This window comes from Apium graveolens, chromosome 1 (genome assembly GCF_009905375.1).
Source record: "Apium graveolens cultivar Ventura chromosome 1, ASM990537v1, whole genome shotgun sequence".
NCBI classification, from domain to species: domain Eukaryota; kingdom Viridiplantae; phylum Streptophyta; class Magnoliopsida; order Apiales; family Apiaceae; genus Apium; species Apium graveolens.
Window position 1 is genome coordinate 17,685,024 of NC_133647.1, and position 16,667 is coordinate 17,701,690.

The 16,667-nt window shown below is 36.8% G+C and overlaps 1 non-coding gene across 1 annotated transcript; it reads left to right on the forward strand.

The window, feature by feature from the left end:
* Positions 1-2,927: 2,927 nt before the first annotated feature.
* LOC141682421 (small nucleolar RNA R71) lies at positions 2,928-3,034 on the forward strand. The gene has a single exon (XR_012559780.1). It is a non-coding gene; the product is annotated as a small nucleolar RNA R71 (small nucleolar RNA).
* The last annotated feature ends 13,633 nt before the right edge of the window (positions 3,035-16,667 follow it).

Genomic DNA, 16,667 nt, shown 5'->3' on the forward strand with positions numbered 1-16,667 from the left:
AAAATGCTTTAATAATAATTAAAACTATTTTAATCATTATTTTTTTTCTAAACTATTTAGAAAATAATTCTCTCTCTCATTATTTCATCAAAGAAAATATTATTTTATGGTGTGACCCTGTAGGTTCAATATTATGCCAGTAGTAGAAATAAATAATAATAAATTTTTATTAATTATTTACATAAATACTAAAATTCACTAAATATAATTAACTGATTAATTATATTTATTCTACATCGTGAGTGATGTTTCTCAACATATCGCGACTATCCAGATAATATGAATTCACTGCTTAGAATACCAAGAACCTGTCAGTGGCTAGTTACCGTACAATGAATTCCTTCTACCCTTACAATATCCCGATTAAATACAAGACATGGATCTCGTGTCAGGCCTATCAAATTTAATCATATGATTTCTTATTCATAATGCAAAGTTCATATTAATGCAAATTAGAAACTCCTTTTAATTTCATACACTCTGGCCAGAGATTCCAAAACTCGCATACTAAGAATAACATAGGATATTCTCTTCATATACTGGAAGGGGTAGATCCTCTATTGACGTTAACTATTTCTATACACAAATACCTATGCCCAGAATAGACCTAATGGATTTCCTTGAGACTAAGGACTAAACCAAAGCACAGTTCATTATATACAAGATAACTTTAACGATCTCAAGTCTAAGGACACTTATACAACTATCACTCAGTGAATAACTATTGACACGTGAGTAATCTCCATTAGTTGTTCAACTTATCGAGTCATGTTCAGTGAACTTATTCCCTAATAAGCACCTACATACTAGCTATAGTGTCACCACACAAATGCCTATGAGAATAGACATCCTCCTGAAGGGAGCAAGCATAGTATGTACCTATCTTTGCGGATCCACTAACATCTGATTAGTTATCCTATGATCTGGAACTGTTTAAGTCTAGAGTAATCATCTTCTAGATCTCACTATTATAATCTCATTATAATTCTAGAAGCTTTACTCTAAACTATGGAGCATCTTATTTAAAAAACTTTAAATAGATAAAACCCATAATAAAACCAAAACAAGTCTTTTATTAATTTTAATGAAATCAAATAGGAATACAAGAAAGTTCTTCCTAACTCATCATTCATGATTGGGTTTAGGAAAAACACTTTCATTTAGTTCCTCTATTCCAAGAGATTCAAAAGGCATATTCATCCACTTCCAGGGAGAAGCATTCAAATATTGCAACTACTCATCATCTTCATCATCTTCACTATCAGAATTCCCCTACAAGGCCTTTTCCAAGGCATCAGACCTTAGCAATTAATCAAGTTCTAAAGTAACCACATAATCGACCAACTCAATCTTTAAGCATTCCTCATTTTCTATAGGGAATTTCATGGCATTGAACACATTAAAAGTTACATCCTGATCCAGAACTTGCATGGTGAGCTCACCCTTTTGCACATCTATCAAGTTTCGGCCTGTAGCCAAGAAAGGTCTTTCCAAGATTATGGGAATCTTCTTATCCTTCTCGAAATCAAGAATTACAAAATCAGCAGGAAAGATGAGTTTATCCACCTTGACCAAGACATCCTCCACAATACCTCGTGGATATTTAATACAATGGCCGGCCAATTGTAAGAGCATATAAGTCGGCTTTGGATCAGGTAAGTCCAACTTCTTGAAGATTGACAAAGGCATCAGATTGATGCTAGCTCCCAAGTCACATACGCATTTGTCAAATGACACTTTTCCAGTGATGAAAGGAATAGTGAAGCTTCCAGGATCTTTAAGCTTCGGAGGCAACTTCTGTTGCAGCACAACAATGCATTCCTCAGTGAGAGCAACTGTCTCTAGGTCATCAAGCTTCACTTTCCGAGAAAGTATACCTTTCCTAAACTTCGCATAACTAGACATTTGTTCAAGAGCTTCAGCAAAAGGTATGTTCATATGAAGTTTCTTGAACACCTCCAGAAACTTCTCAAACTGCTTATCCAACTTTTTTTTCTACAGCCTCTTAGGAAAGGGAGGTGGAGGATAGATCTGTTTCTCCCCTGTATTACCCTCAGGAAGAGTGTGTTCAACAGTAGTCTTCCTTGATTCCACTTCTTCTTCCTTCTGCACTTCTTCTTCAGCTACAACTTCTTCATCCGAAACTTGAGAGTGATCGGGATTCGCAACCTTCCCAGACCTCAATATAATTGCCTTCACTTGCTCCTTAGTTTCTCTCTATCTTGGTACTTCAGTGTCACTAGGGAGTGTACCAGGTTGATGATTTAGCAAGGCATTGGCAATTTACCCAATTTGATTTTCCAAGGTCTTGGTAGAAACCGCTTGGCTCTTGCACATGAGCCTCAACTCCTCCAATTCAGATTTTTCATTAGACTGTTACAGCTGGAGTTGTTTCCTTGGTGCATATTGTGATTGCTGAAAAACAGGAGGACTGTTTTGCTGGATACTGCTGATAAGGCTGCTGAACCGCATTCTGAGTGTTACTCCAGCTAAAGTTAAGATGATTGCAGTTGTTAGGATGATAGGTAGCTGGCACAGGTTGCTGCGACCTTTGAAAGTTGCTCACGAACTGAGCTGATTCACTAGAAATAGCACACTGCTCCGTCTCATAGGCACCAGCACAAAGTTCACAGACACTGGTGATCTGATTAACCCCATAATTAGACAAAGAATCCACCTTCATTGTCAAAGCCTTAAGCTGAGCAGCTATAGCAGTAGTTGTATCTAACTCCAGAATTCCTGCTACCTTGCCCTGAGATAGTCTCTGAGTAGGATTCTGGTATTCATTAGCAGCCATCAGTTCAATCAATTCATAAGTTTCATCATAGCTTTTAGCCCACAAGGCTCCTCTTGATGCTGCATCAAGCATAGGTCTAGAAGTAGCACCCAAACCATTATATAAATAGTTAATGATCATCCAGTCAAGCATCCCATGGTGAGGACACTTTCTAAGCATCTCCTTATAATGATCCCAAGCCTCACATAAAGATTCTCCAGATTGCTGAGCAAATTGAGTAAGTGCGTTTCTGATCGCAGCAGTCTGCGCCATAGGAAAGAATTTAGTTAAGAATTTTTGAGCAAGATCCTCCCATTTGGTGATAGACCCTGGTCAAAGCCTTTGGATTTGCTTCTGGTTCTCCCATTGTAATAAGAACCTCTTCTTCTTTCTCAACTAAGATCTCTTCTTCAACTTTTTCCTCAACTACAACTTCTTCCTCAGCTTGATCCGGTGTTCTCTTACGAGGCCGAGAACGCGTATGCATACACGCTCGCTAGAGTACCTGAAACACGATAAGGATTTTAGTAAGTAACAATGTCCGGGTCACTGAACTTCAATGACCAATGATGACAACACATAAACTAAAAATTAACACTGAAATCCCCGGCAGCGGCGCCAAAAACTTGTTAGGGCTTAAACATGCGCTAATATTCATGCAAGTATACGTTATCACAAGTAATATAGAATTAATTCTAGTTCGTTCCCACAGGGATTGGTTTAGATTAATTTCAATCAATGTATTTATGCAACAATGGTACGGCTATTATCCAATGCTAAGATGAATAACCAATTGAGGTTGTTTATAACTAAGATTAACTAAGAGATTATACTAAAGAACATCAACTACGAGAGTACAGAGAGTTGAATACTATATGACATAAACATGGGATTCTAACTTCATTAAGTACTTCATTCAATAGCCTTTTCATTCTTAACCTTAGTATGTAATGGTGATGACACTAATCAGATAACACGAAACTGATAAATACCAACTTTCATTGTACGAATACCATACTACTAGATTTCCACAAAAGTGATAGAAGCTGAAAAGATACCAATTATATTGAGACCCTATATGTCTATAGAATTTGCCAACATAATGGTTTAATGCACAAGTTATCTATCGTGATTACATAGGGCAAGTAAGATGGTTAAAATTATCTACAAATCACGCATAACAATACATGAACCCATGCTAGCATGGCAAGTTCTAAACCCTTAAATTCACTTTCGCTTCATTAAAGATTAACACACTATCTTATAAGTTCGCGACGCTCATAAGACGAATAAGCACAACCAATATTAGGTTATAATACAATCACCACACACTAAGGCATCGAAACAAATTAACTAAAAGAATCCATAAATAAATCCGTTAGAACCCTACGATAACGATTAGCCCATAATCAGACTCATCATCAATGTGGGTTCCGATGAAAGCATGGTATAATAAACACAGTCTTTATATTGAATAAATAATAAACCAAGTACGGAACAAGAGTATTGGTTAACGAATAAGAAAACTAGCATCCAAAGTTACAACTTAAAACAAAGAATCACAAGTATAAACTAGATCCTCTTCGCCTACGGTCTTCTTACGCCTTCTCCTTAAGCTCTAATATGTCTTGATATAAAAAATGACCTTAAATTATGTTTATATAGCAGCCCATGCAGAGTAGAAGTCTTCTGGATCAAAATCAGAGTAGAAACATAATTCTTTTATCTCGACCTAGCGCGGCCGCGCGCTTGACCAGTACGGGCGTGTGAGCTTCTGTTCTTTGGGCGCGGCTGCGCGCTATCACATCGCGGGTGCGCTGACTCTCTGGAAAAATCTCTGAATTCTTCTTTTCTTCCTGGTTTGATTTGGTCTTTTCACGAGCTTTTATTCTAGATATCATCCTAACACCATATTATCATAAAACAATGCTAATTCACCTGGATTCCTGTTAAATTCCTGAAATGCAAAAACACTACTGTTAGGTAATGAATCACACACAGGGGGGCTGAATGTATTTTTCTGATTTTAGGCTTTTCTTGAAAGTTAATGGTTGAACAAAGTAAATTAAATCTTGTATAGAAAAGTGTTCATGCAGAATCTAAACTTGCAGAAAATAAAGAACACAAATTTTCAAAACTTACTTAATTTTTATATTAAAAATTAAGATTGTTTTGCTACAAAATTTATAAGCTCTTTGATGTTAAAGAGCTCAGCTTCTTCTTAAGAGTGATACAAAAGATTTGATCTAAATTGTTACTTCTAACTAGAGGACCAGTGTTAACTTTATAACCCATTTAACAGCTGGTTTACATAGTGGATAATAAACATGCTATTAGCTTTTCTAAACCGTCACTTGTCATTTCTATTTATAGAAAAGCAAATCTTCCATTTCTGGCTTAGCATATCTTTAGCATCCCGTGTTTGCTTTAATCTTCCTCTGTCAGTTAATCTTTGCCATTGATCTTGCACACTCTTCAAGATGCTTTTCGTAGACTTGTCAATCCAGCTATTGGATTGTTTGTTGATTGTTTATCTTGGATATTGAATTAATCTGCAATTCTGTACTTTGAGACTGTACCTCGAGATCTCTATTTTGAATTAATAGAACACTTGATATCTCGATAAGTACATAGGCTTATCGAGATCTCTAGCACTCCATATTGAGTTTGGCTTGTATAGGTCTTCATCTTGTCGAGATCTCTAGTCTTCACATCTTCACTTTGACTTGTAGATATCTCTGAGTTCTCGAATGAATGTAGGCTTGTTGATAACTCTTAGTTTTCCAGTGAAGGAATGACTTGTCGATATCTTCAATCTTCAGTTCTTCAAATTTGCTTTTCGATATCTTCTTGAGTTCTCGAGTAGCTTTCCTGACTTTTCTACTCCCGGTGGATATTGCTCATCCGTCGAGTAGTGATTTCTCATCCGTCGAGTAGATATTGCTCATCTGTCGAGTAGATATTGCTCATCTATCGAGTAGATATTGCTCATCCGTCGAGTAGATATTGCTCATCCGTTGGCTAGCCAAACTACTATCCCAATGGATGTTCTTCATCCGTCGGTACTCTGTGGAGTTCTCGAGTGACTTCTCTATAACATTAAATCTGTGACTTGTAGAGATCTTGACTTAGAATATTTTTTTCTAAACAGATTTATTCAACTCCAAGCTTCTTCAAAGTTCTTCTAAGGCATGATCTTCTTGATCTTCTTCCAGATAGAATCCTTAGGCTTGATACTGTTTTAGAAAAAAGACACCAGACTTCTTATTTGCATTTTTACAGACTTTAAGTGTTACAAGTACAAAATACAAATTTAGATAACAATATAACTTACTCAGGGTTGACAAATTATCTTAGTCTTGTTAAAGTACAGGCATATCTTTTACAACAATCTCCCCCAATTTGTGAGAAGATTGCTTAACACAAATTCATGCATGTTAACAAGACTAACCCCAAGTTTAAAAATGATGGAGGATAAAATTAAAACATAAAGCTTGATAGAATTTCAGTTTGTACAACATAAGATTCACCAGGTTCCTTGATTACAAGAGTCAGGTAAAAACAGTTTTTACATTTGCTTCTTCTCTAAGTTATCCTTCAAGTTATCAAGAATTTCATGTTCTTCTCTGATGAGTGTTCCACTTAGAGCTTCCACAATTTTTTGTCTTATTGCCTTAGGATAACCCTGGTCCAGATACTCTAAGCTGAATCTTGAGAATCCACCAACTTTGATGTTTAGAAATCTACCATCTTTAGAAATTCTGCTCATTCCTTTTGCTTTCAACTCTTCTGATCTTTTTATAAACATATCTATTTCTTCATCATGTCTCCTTCTTCTTTCTTCAGTTTCAGCCTTATCTCTTTTCTTTGTTTCCTCCCTTTCAATCAACCATTCAGCCAAAGATGATCTCCAAGTCCTTGTGGCAGTGTCCTTGCCTTTTAACAAACTTAACACTCTATTAATTTTTGCAGGAGTCAAAGAATCCATTAACTTTTTGTCTAGAAGAGTGAATGTACCTTCCCTAAAATAAACTCTAACTTCTCTCAAAGATACAGTCCAAATTTTAACAACTTTCTCAGCTGGATGTTGGAAATGGTCTTCATCTGAGCTGCACCAATTTAGAGGTGGAAACTCAGATTCCTTAAAGCAATTATAGATGGCCCTTTCAGCGACTTCCACTTCCTTTGCAGGCTTGACTTTCTTACGCTTTCTCCCAACAGATTTGAGCTTGAATTTTAGTGAAGGTTTGGCTAAAGGTAGGATTGTCAATTTTTTGAGATTTGTGTGGCTTGAGGTGATTGGAATTTTTAGGAAGGAGTTGGCAGTTTGTCGGTAAAGAAATTTTGGCTTAGGTGTTTGGGAAGGTTTGATGTTAGAGATAGTTAATCTTGTGGGTTGAGCCAAGGTTTGAGATGGTTGTATTTGGATTTTTAGGGTTGTTTGAGTTCCTGAATGATCATGAGGTTTTCTGTTTTTCGTTTCCCCTCTTCTCTTCTTCTCTTCATCTTTTTTGTCATTCTCTTTCTTAATCTCTCCACCCTTGCTACCAGATGGCTTACTAGACTGACTCGGATTTGAGCCAGAAGGATTCTAATCACTCTTCTTGTGCTCATCATCATCCAAGTCATCATTGTTAGCTTGAGTTTTGGGCAGGTTGACTTCTGCATTATCCAGATATCTCCTTGGTAGCTTTATCATTTCCATATCATCATGGTTCTTGTTTTTCTTACCTTTTAGGTTAGTTCCAAGGATCATGATAAGCTTTTCATTGCTCCTGACACAATGTTTAGGGATATTGAAAAATCTGAATTGTTTGGTGGTTGGACAGATGTATGTTATTCCCTTGCTTGGCTGTAGATATGCTTCAGGAAAGACAGCTATATGAGCATCTTTCAGTGCGGTTAATAGCTTGGTATCTTCACGAGTTATCTGATAAAGATATCTAACTCAGATGCCCTTCTTGAGATAAGGCAATTGAGGGACATCTGCATACATCTGTCTGTCCCTCAGTCATTTGCATTAACCATTATCCTATCTTCCAGAAAGTTGTCCTTGTTGACCTTGATCACTCTTATGAAATTGATTGTCTTATCCTGGGCCTTTTTATATGTGAAGTGATTGTTGTTGAGAGAAGCTTTTAAAGTATTGAGTAGTTCTTCAAACTCTCTGCTCAAACTAGGTCCTTCAGCAGACCTAATAAGTCTCTCCTTGTCAAGATCAACTTCTTTAGCTTTCTTTTCAGCACACTGAACTTGATATTGAGATGACCTTGATTGTGCCAACCTAGCCTCTATCTCTCCCTTAGTCTTGTTGGCAGGCATGAGAAGGGGAGTAGGGATTTCAGGCCTTACTTGTTCAGGCAGAGTTGGTAGTGGTATGTTGAGTTTACCCATGATGGCTCCTAAAGCTATAGAATTCTGCATTTGAAGATGCTTATGGGAATCCACCAGAGTTTGGATATCTGTTTGTTAGCTCTTGATAAGAGATGTGAAAGCTTCTACTTATACAGTGAGAGAGGAGTTGGAGTCTTGCAATGCTATGACTTGACCCTGTAGAGACTGAATTTGCAGATTTGTTGAAGTGGATCCAGGCTGATAAGAGCTGCTAGATGTGCCAAAGTGTTCTTCTATAGCCTCTTTGATCCCTTCCATTAGCAAGGCTGAGGGCTTAAATCTGCTGTGGTGAAGTTGATCCAGCTGGACCTTGGTCTCATTTGAGTGGGTAATTTATTTCTGGATCATTTCATGGAGATTGGTGAAGGATAGTTTGAGGTTTTTGACTTCCTTCTCAATAGAGGCAAGATCCATCCTAGCCATTTGCTCAGAAAAATGATTGAATTTAAAAGAGATCTTCTCTTGAGATGGTATGATCATGTCCATTTTCTCATTCACCAGTTTCCTGATTCTGTCTTCATGCCCGAGTTTGATTTCAAGAGACTTACCAAACAGATGAAATACTTTGAGCTGAGCTTTGTATAAATCTGTAATGGCATCATAGACAGATTCTGGACTCAAGTCTTTTGCATTGCTTCCCAGAATAGTAACATATTCTTCTATAAATCTGGCTAGAACTTGATTCATCTCTAAGGCAAAGTCCTCAGAAATCCATGCATCCACATTCCCATCTGGCTCAGCATCATTGACAATTTTCTCCTTTTGATCCTCAACCTCTTCATTATAAGCAAGCATGATGGCTTGATAATCTTGGTTGATCATGTTTGAAGTCAGAATATACTGTGAGATGTTGGCCAGTCCAGAGATCTGCTCTACTAGTAAATCATCTACAGAAGTTGGTTGAGAGACAGATTCTTATAGCCATTGAGAGAGTATGTGAGGTTGTTGAGGTTGAGAGGTGGATGGTTCATCAGAAACTTCTGTGACTGAGATCACAGTTTGACTCACAGATTGCTCTATGGTTTTGAAGGTGTGTTTTCCTCCACTTGTAGTGGGAACCTCCAATTGAATCAGAGGGGATTTGACTGAGTTATTGTCATGTACACCAGCCTCAAACCCTTGTGTGTCTTGCAACACACTGACACTTGAATGTGATATGCTTGCCTCCCCTATGACAGGATCATGGGCAAGTGTACTCCTAGCTTCAACTGCAGAGGCAATTTCTGCTAGGGTTATGAGGGGAGTTGTTTCTTCATAAGGAACCTCCAATTAAATTGGAGAGGATTTAGATAGCTTCCCCTCAGGAGTACTACCCTCAAACCTTTCAGTCTGTGAAGACTATTTTGCACATGAAGGTGCATTAGAGGTATCCATGGGGTCTTCAGCAAGGACTGGTGAACCCCCCATGTTTATGATGGTGTCATCAAGGTCTACCCCAGCATGTAGCCTCTCACCATCTGAATGAGGTGTATAGATGGTGAGCAAAGCTTTTTGAGCTAAGTCACTTAATTTTTGGTGCACTTGAGAAATAGATTCAAGTGGAATTGGAATAGAAGAAATATTAGATAAAAGAAATTGATGCTCAGTTGTGAGTGTTGGCAGTTCCCCCTGAATAGATGAGGGAGCTTCAAGAGATGTGCTCTCACAATGTGTGCCTTCCTTATTTCTCCTACCATACACTTGATTGCTTCTTGTGCAGGCTGTGCAGACTCACTCCTGGTTGTTTTTACAACTGTATCCTGTTGAGAGGATGTAGAAGAGGATAGGGTGGTCAGTTCAGTTTGTTTACTCCTTTTGGATCTTTTGACCAGATGTGGTTCTCTTTCAGCTTTTTCCTCACCACTCTCAGTTAACACAACTAGGTTTATCCCCTTTCTCTTCCTTAGACTGACCTCACCTTTTTGAGAAGATGAGGTAGTTGGTTTCCTAGCTTCTAAAGGTTGTGAAAGAATGGTTGTAGCTTGGGAAGATCCCTGTTGGTAATCTTGTGTTTGTACTTCCACAGGTTCAGGAATCATAGTTGTACTAGATTGTGCATTAGATCTCATGTCAGGCATAGGATTAGGATAAGTCCTAAATCTCTCCAACATAAATGGAGTGATTTTCAGACTTACATTCACCTTATTCTTTGTAGTAAGTGAGCCAAATATTATTTTGGAGACTTGCTTATAGTTGCCTATTTTAGTACTATCTATACCATTCAGTAGGTGTATGTCAGCTATTTTATTATTTAAAGTGGACATAATAAATCTAGGAAAGAAAATTTCCTTACCTTTAGATGTCAGAGGCATAATCAGCCTGGTTGCAAGTTCTTCCAGGATCAGCAGACCAACATTCAGCTGTCTGTTGTGGGCAATTGAATACACCAGCTTTTGCACAACACTTGAGATATTTTCATATCCTGTTTTTCTGTAAGTAAAGGCCCTTACTACAGAGTCAAAGATGAATGACCACTCATTCCTTAGATCGATTCTATTTAAGCTTGACGGGTTAATTCTCCCACCATAATTGATAAAGTCCATGAACTCGGTCAGCTCTTCAGGAGTTGGTACATCCACCAGATTCTCAGTTGGTAGCCCCAAAGCTCTATTCACATCTTGGTCATTGAATTCTATTCGTTGGCCTCCAATTGTGCATGTCACCACCAGAGAGAGAGAGAGTTGTTGTTAACGTCGGGCCTCACTACAGCTGTAGTGAGGAATTCATGCAGCACATCTAGATAGAGTACTGGATTTGTAGTAAAAGCACCTGCAAGATAGGATTCAGACAGCAGCTTCACAAACCCCTTGAAACTATCAGGGCCTTGGTTTACATCAGTGAAAGCAAGATAGTTGGTTCCTTTCTCTGGGATAGATATCCTAGCAACATTTTGGGCCATAGTTGATTGATTAAAATGAATGGGTAAGAAAAATTTCTGAGAAATGATGAAAAACGAGAGAGAAAATGATTTTGGATTGAGAGCTAGGTCACTTTAGATCTCGGAAGCTGTAAGTAAGAGTATGTATCGAAAAGTCTGGGTATTTATAGCGAAAGTAGATGACTTGTCGAGAACTCAAAAATAGACATTTGAAGTTTGTCTATCGAGAAGTCATTTTGAGAAGTGAAGTACATGTCGAGAAGTCATTTTAAATTACTCTTATAGAGAACTCAAACTTGACTTATCAAAATGTCAAATAAATACCCAGTTTGTTCAAAAAGTGGACTAAACTAATTCTAACTTTTACTTGAATAAATTCAAAAAAAAATTAGAATAAATTTTCCAAAAGTATTTTACCAAAATAATTTATCAATTTAAATTATCTCAGTTCTGAGTTATTGATAAGTCAAGAATTGTACTTGTAGAGATCTCTATGAATGAACATGATTAGAGAACTCTACAAGGACTTATCGGTAAATCATTTTAAACTTATCGGGAAGTCACTCGAGAAGTCACTAAATTGACTTATCAAAGAATCACTCGAGACGTCCTAAAATGACTTGTCGAGAAGTCAATTTATACTTATCAAGAACTCGGTTTTCTAAATACTTTTGGTTATTGTAATTCTGCCTTGTGTTAATTTTACATATTAAGAATGTTAATTAACAACTGAGCACTTTACTTAGAATTTGAAAAATTCCAAGTTAATTGTATTTGAAAAAACAAATATACAGAGATTTTTGAAATATTTATAATTCATATTTCAGTTAATTTCCAATTTAATCAAATTAATTTTGATTTACTGGAGATTAATCTACTGCAAAACATTTGCTGAGTTCTTGCCTTAGGATGAAGAGTTTAGCAATCAAATTTTCACTTACAAATTTAGTGAAAGTTGCTTCATCCAAAGGTTTAGTAAAAATATTAGCTAATTGTTTTTCTGTTGGTACAAAAATGAGCTTAATGTAATATCAGGATATAGGTCTTTGAAGGACAAAGTTGACACCTTCCACTGGAACTCTTTTTGTCAGCCCTCCATCTAAAAAAATCTGTATCTGTGAGACCAACAACTCCAGAACTGATTCCCTTGGGATACCATAATCCCAAGTTGAGCTTCTTTTCAGTATCTGAAGACCTTCTTTCCCCCCCTGAGGTTGTGTACTCAAACTCAGTTATATGAGATGAGCTTCCATTTCAATGATTCTCTTGTTAAGTAGTTTCTTCATTTTCTTAGTCTGACAGATTACACAAACTTCAACTTGAGCAAGCTCCATCTTTAGGCATGTCTCTTACCAACTCCTTTTTGACAAGGTGTTAATTTTCTTGAAAATCAAGTGAGACATATTTTTAAGCCAGAGCTTGTTTATTTCTCCTGATACCTTGGTGTAGAAGCAACAAATACCATCCATATTTATTTATGAGTCAAAATCTTCAACGAACAAGCTTCCTTTCCTTGCTCCTTTCAGAGCAACTTAACCAGTTTTCTGGATAATAACAGTGCATTCTCTTTGTTGAATAAGACTTGAGACCATTGTCTACAATACGCTAATTCTAAAAAGACTCACTTCAAGATCAGCTACCAGTGCTACATTATTCAAAGACAACATTTTCAGAACAATCTTGCCATATCCCATTTTAAATCCTTTGTTGTTGTCTCCAAAGGTCACCAATGGGCCAGCTTTCTCCTCAAACTGTGATAGCAGGGCTTTACCACCAGTTATATGCCCGGAAGATCCACTGTCTATGATCCAGATGACTTACTTCACTTGCCCTGCACACAATGAGTCTTAAGTGTATTTGGAAACCCAAGCATTGTTGGGTAGTTTCTTCTTGGTAACTTGTCCAGTAGAAGTAGAATGAGTAATTTTAGAAGAAATAGAATTCAGTGATTGTTGTGCATGTTATCCTTCTGATGTGGGCTCATTTCTTGATTCTTTAAGGTCTACTCTCAGTTTGTGGCAACTCTTCATTACCTTCATGTTGCAAGAAATGCAGTCAAACTTGTCACAGAATGAATAGGGATCATTAGACTTTGCTTCATTGTATTTGCAAGTTCCTTCAGCTGGCTTGCTAACAACCTTTTTACAAAGGTGAGTTAGATGATTTAAAGAGCAACATTTTTCACACTTCTTTCTAGGAGCATTTGCAACATAAGCAAAGTTATTGCTTTTGTTTATCCCTATTTTCCCAATTCTATTTTTCTTTCTCTTTCTTGCATCTTCAGTTTTGGTTTCTTGAACAGGAGTCTTGGGACTTTGTTCATGAGCTTCTCTTCAGTATTGAAAGACTGAACTGATTCTTCAGTTTCTTCTCTTTATCTTCATCAGCAATTTCTTACTTGATAATCAATTCCTCTTCACTGAAGTTAACTACACATGCTTTGAATATAGGTGCATTAACCTCTTTCAAAAAGGTTGGATCATTCTCAGCCTTCTTTTCTTTCCCTTTATCACCTACAGTTCTCTTTTTGTCACTCATGTCATCGTAGTCAATGCCAATAGCAATGTTTATACATGGCTTATTTTTCTCATGATACTGTCCGACCAGTTCAGATGCATTTCTGAAAGATTTCATCTTTACTTTGTTTTTTTCTAGCTTCTCCCTCTCGAGCTTCTAATTTATCTTTGTTAATCTTCTAACTTCTTCATTAGCAGCAACCATGCTTGTGTGAATGTGAAACATTTCTATGGTCATCTTTGCAACAGTTTCCTTGTATTGATTCACGTTTAAATCGATAGTGGTAAGAGTTGGTGTATGTACTTTTGATGAGGATCATTCACCTTACTCCAAAGCCATTAGAGCATAGTTTCCAACTTCCTCATTTTCATCATTATCTGAATCATCCCAACTCTTTCCCTCCGTAATGTAAGCTTTGCTCTGTTGCTTTTTCAAAAGAGCTTCATACTTTGCTTCTAGTTCAAGATAAGCTTTGTCTTTCTTTGCCTTCTTAGGTTTCCTGCATTCTGTAGCAAAGTGGCCTAGTTCATCACAATTGAAGCACCTTATATTAGATATGTCAACAGATCCAGTTTTGTAACCGCTCTTGCTGTCAGAATTGTACTTCCCTTTCTCTTTCCAGCTGTTATCTTTGTTGAAGGATTGTCCTTTGATTCTGAAGTACCTTGGCTTCTTTACTCTAATGTTAGAGAATTTTCTAGCTAAATAGGCCATTAACTGATCTAACTCATCCAGTTCTTCAAGAGTGTAGAACTCATCCTTTTCCAATTCTAGTATGACTTGCTCCTGTGAATCATTTGTTCTCTGCTCACTTGTTGAGGCAACTGAAGTTTGGGATCTTAGTTCATCATTGAAGGATTGGCTTTCATTTACAATTAAAGCACTTGAGCCATCGACAACATGTCCTAGACCAGACCTCAACGATTGCCTTTGAATCATCTGTAGTTCATATATTTTGAGAATTCCATCTAGAACTTCCAGAGTTATTCTGCTCAAGTCTCTCCCTTCCCTGATTGCTGAGATTTTCTGTTCCAAATGATCAGGGAGAGTAAGCAAGAACTTTAGATTCACCTCTTTAGCTTCATAGTATTTTTCATGAAGATGCAAGTCATTTATCATCTTATTGAATCTTTCAAACACATCAGTAATGTTTTCCTTAGGCTTAGCCATGAAACCCTCATACTGTGAAATCAGTATCCTTCTTTGATTAGATCTAACCTCCTCAGTTCCTTCACAGAGTATTTCAATCTTCTCCCATATTTACTTGGAAGTGTCACAGTTAACAATATTTTTGTACATCACATTGTCAAGTGATTCAATCAATATCAATTGAAAGCTGCTATCCAGGGAGACTTTCTCCTTTTTAGGGTCAGAATACTCATTTGGATCTTTAGGAGCATAATGAGCTGGTATGACCATGTCTTAATCTGTAGATTCCTCAATTCTTACCATAGGAATGAAGGGTCCATTCTTGAGGATCTCAATGTGGAGTGGATTGGCCATCCTGATCAACAACATCATTTTCTTTTTCCAAAGAGTGTAGTTAGCTTTGTCAAAGGTAGGAATTTTGATGCTACTGATTTTCTATGTATTCATTCTTCCAAGATCTTGAATCTGTTTACTTTCAGATTTTGCTCTAATACCACTTATTAGATAAAGAATCACACACAGGGGGGTGAATGTATTTTTCTGATTTTAGGCTTTTTTGGAAAGTTAATGGTTGAACAAAGTAAATTAAATCTTGTATAGAAAAGTGTTCATGCAGAATCTAAACTTGCAGAAAATAAAGTACACAAATTTTCAAAACTTACTTAATTTTTATATTAAAAACTAAGATTTTTTTGCTACAAAATTTCTAAGCTCTTTGATGTTAAAGAGTTCAGCTTCTTCTTAAGAGTGATATAAGAGATTTGATCTAAATTGTTACTTCTAACTAGAGGATCAGTGTTAACTTTATAACTCAGTTAACTGCTGGTTTACACAGTGGATAATAAACATGCTATTAGATTTTCTAAACTGTCACTTTTCATTTCTATTTATAGAAAAGCAAATCTTCCATTTCTTGCTTAGCATATCTTTAGCATCCCGTGTTTACTTTAATCTTCCTCTGTCAGTTAATCTTTGCCATTGATCTTGCACACTCTTCAAGCTGCTTTTTGTAGACTTGTCAATCCAGCTGTTGGATTATTTGTTGATTGTTTATCTTGGATATTGAACTGATCTGCAATTCTATACTTTGAGACTGTACCTCGAGATCTCCAGTTTGAATTAATAGAACACTTGACATCTTGATAAGTACATAGGCTTATCGAGATCTCTAGCACTCCATATTGAGTTTGGCTTGTAGAGGTCTTCAGCTTGTCGAGATCTCCAGTCTTCACATCTTCACTTTGACTTGTAGATATATATGAGTTCTCGAATGAATGTAGGCTTGTCGATAACTCTGAGTTCTCTACTGAAGGAATGACTTGTCGATATCTCCAATCTTTAGTTCTTCAAATTGGCTTTTCAATATTTTCTTGAGTTCTCGAGTAGCTTTCCTTACTTCTCTACTCCCGGTGGATATTGCTCATCTGTTGAGTAGTGATTGCTCATCCATCGAGTAGATATTGCTCATCCGTCGAGTAGATATTGCATATCCATCGAGTAGATATTGCTCATCCGTCGAGTAGATATTGCTCATCCGTCGGCTAGCCAAACTACAATCCTGATGGATGTTCCTCATCTGTCGGTACTCTCTGGAGTTCTCGAGTGACTTCTCTATAACATTAAATCTGTGACTTGTAGAGATCTTGACTTGGAATATTTTTCTCCAAACAGATTTATTCAACTCCAAGCTTCTTCAAAGTTCTTCTGAGGCATGATCTTCTTCCAGATAGAATCCTTAGGCTTGATGTTGTTTTAGGAAAAAGACTCCAGTCTGCTCCTTTGCATTTTTACAGAAATTAAGTGTTACAAGTACAAAATACAAATTTAGATAACAATACAACTTACTCAGGGTTGACAAATTATCTTAGTCTTTTTAAAGTACATGAATATCTTTTACAACAACTACAAAATACATTAAAAACACCAATAACTTGAGTACAAAACACCAATTCAAAGTTTTACGGAGCGTTATAA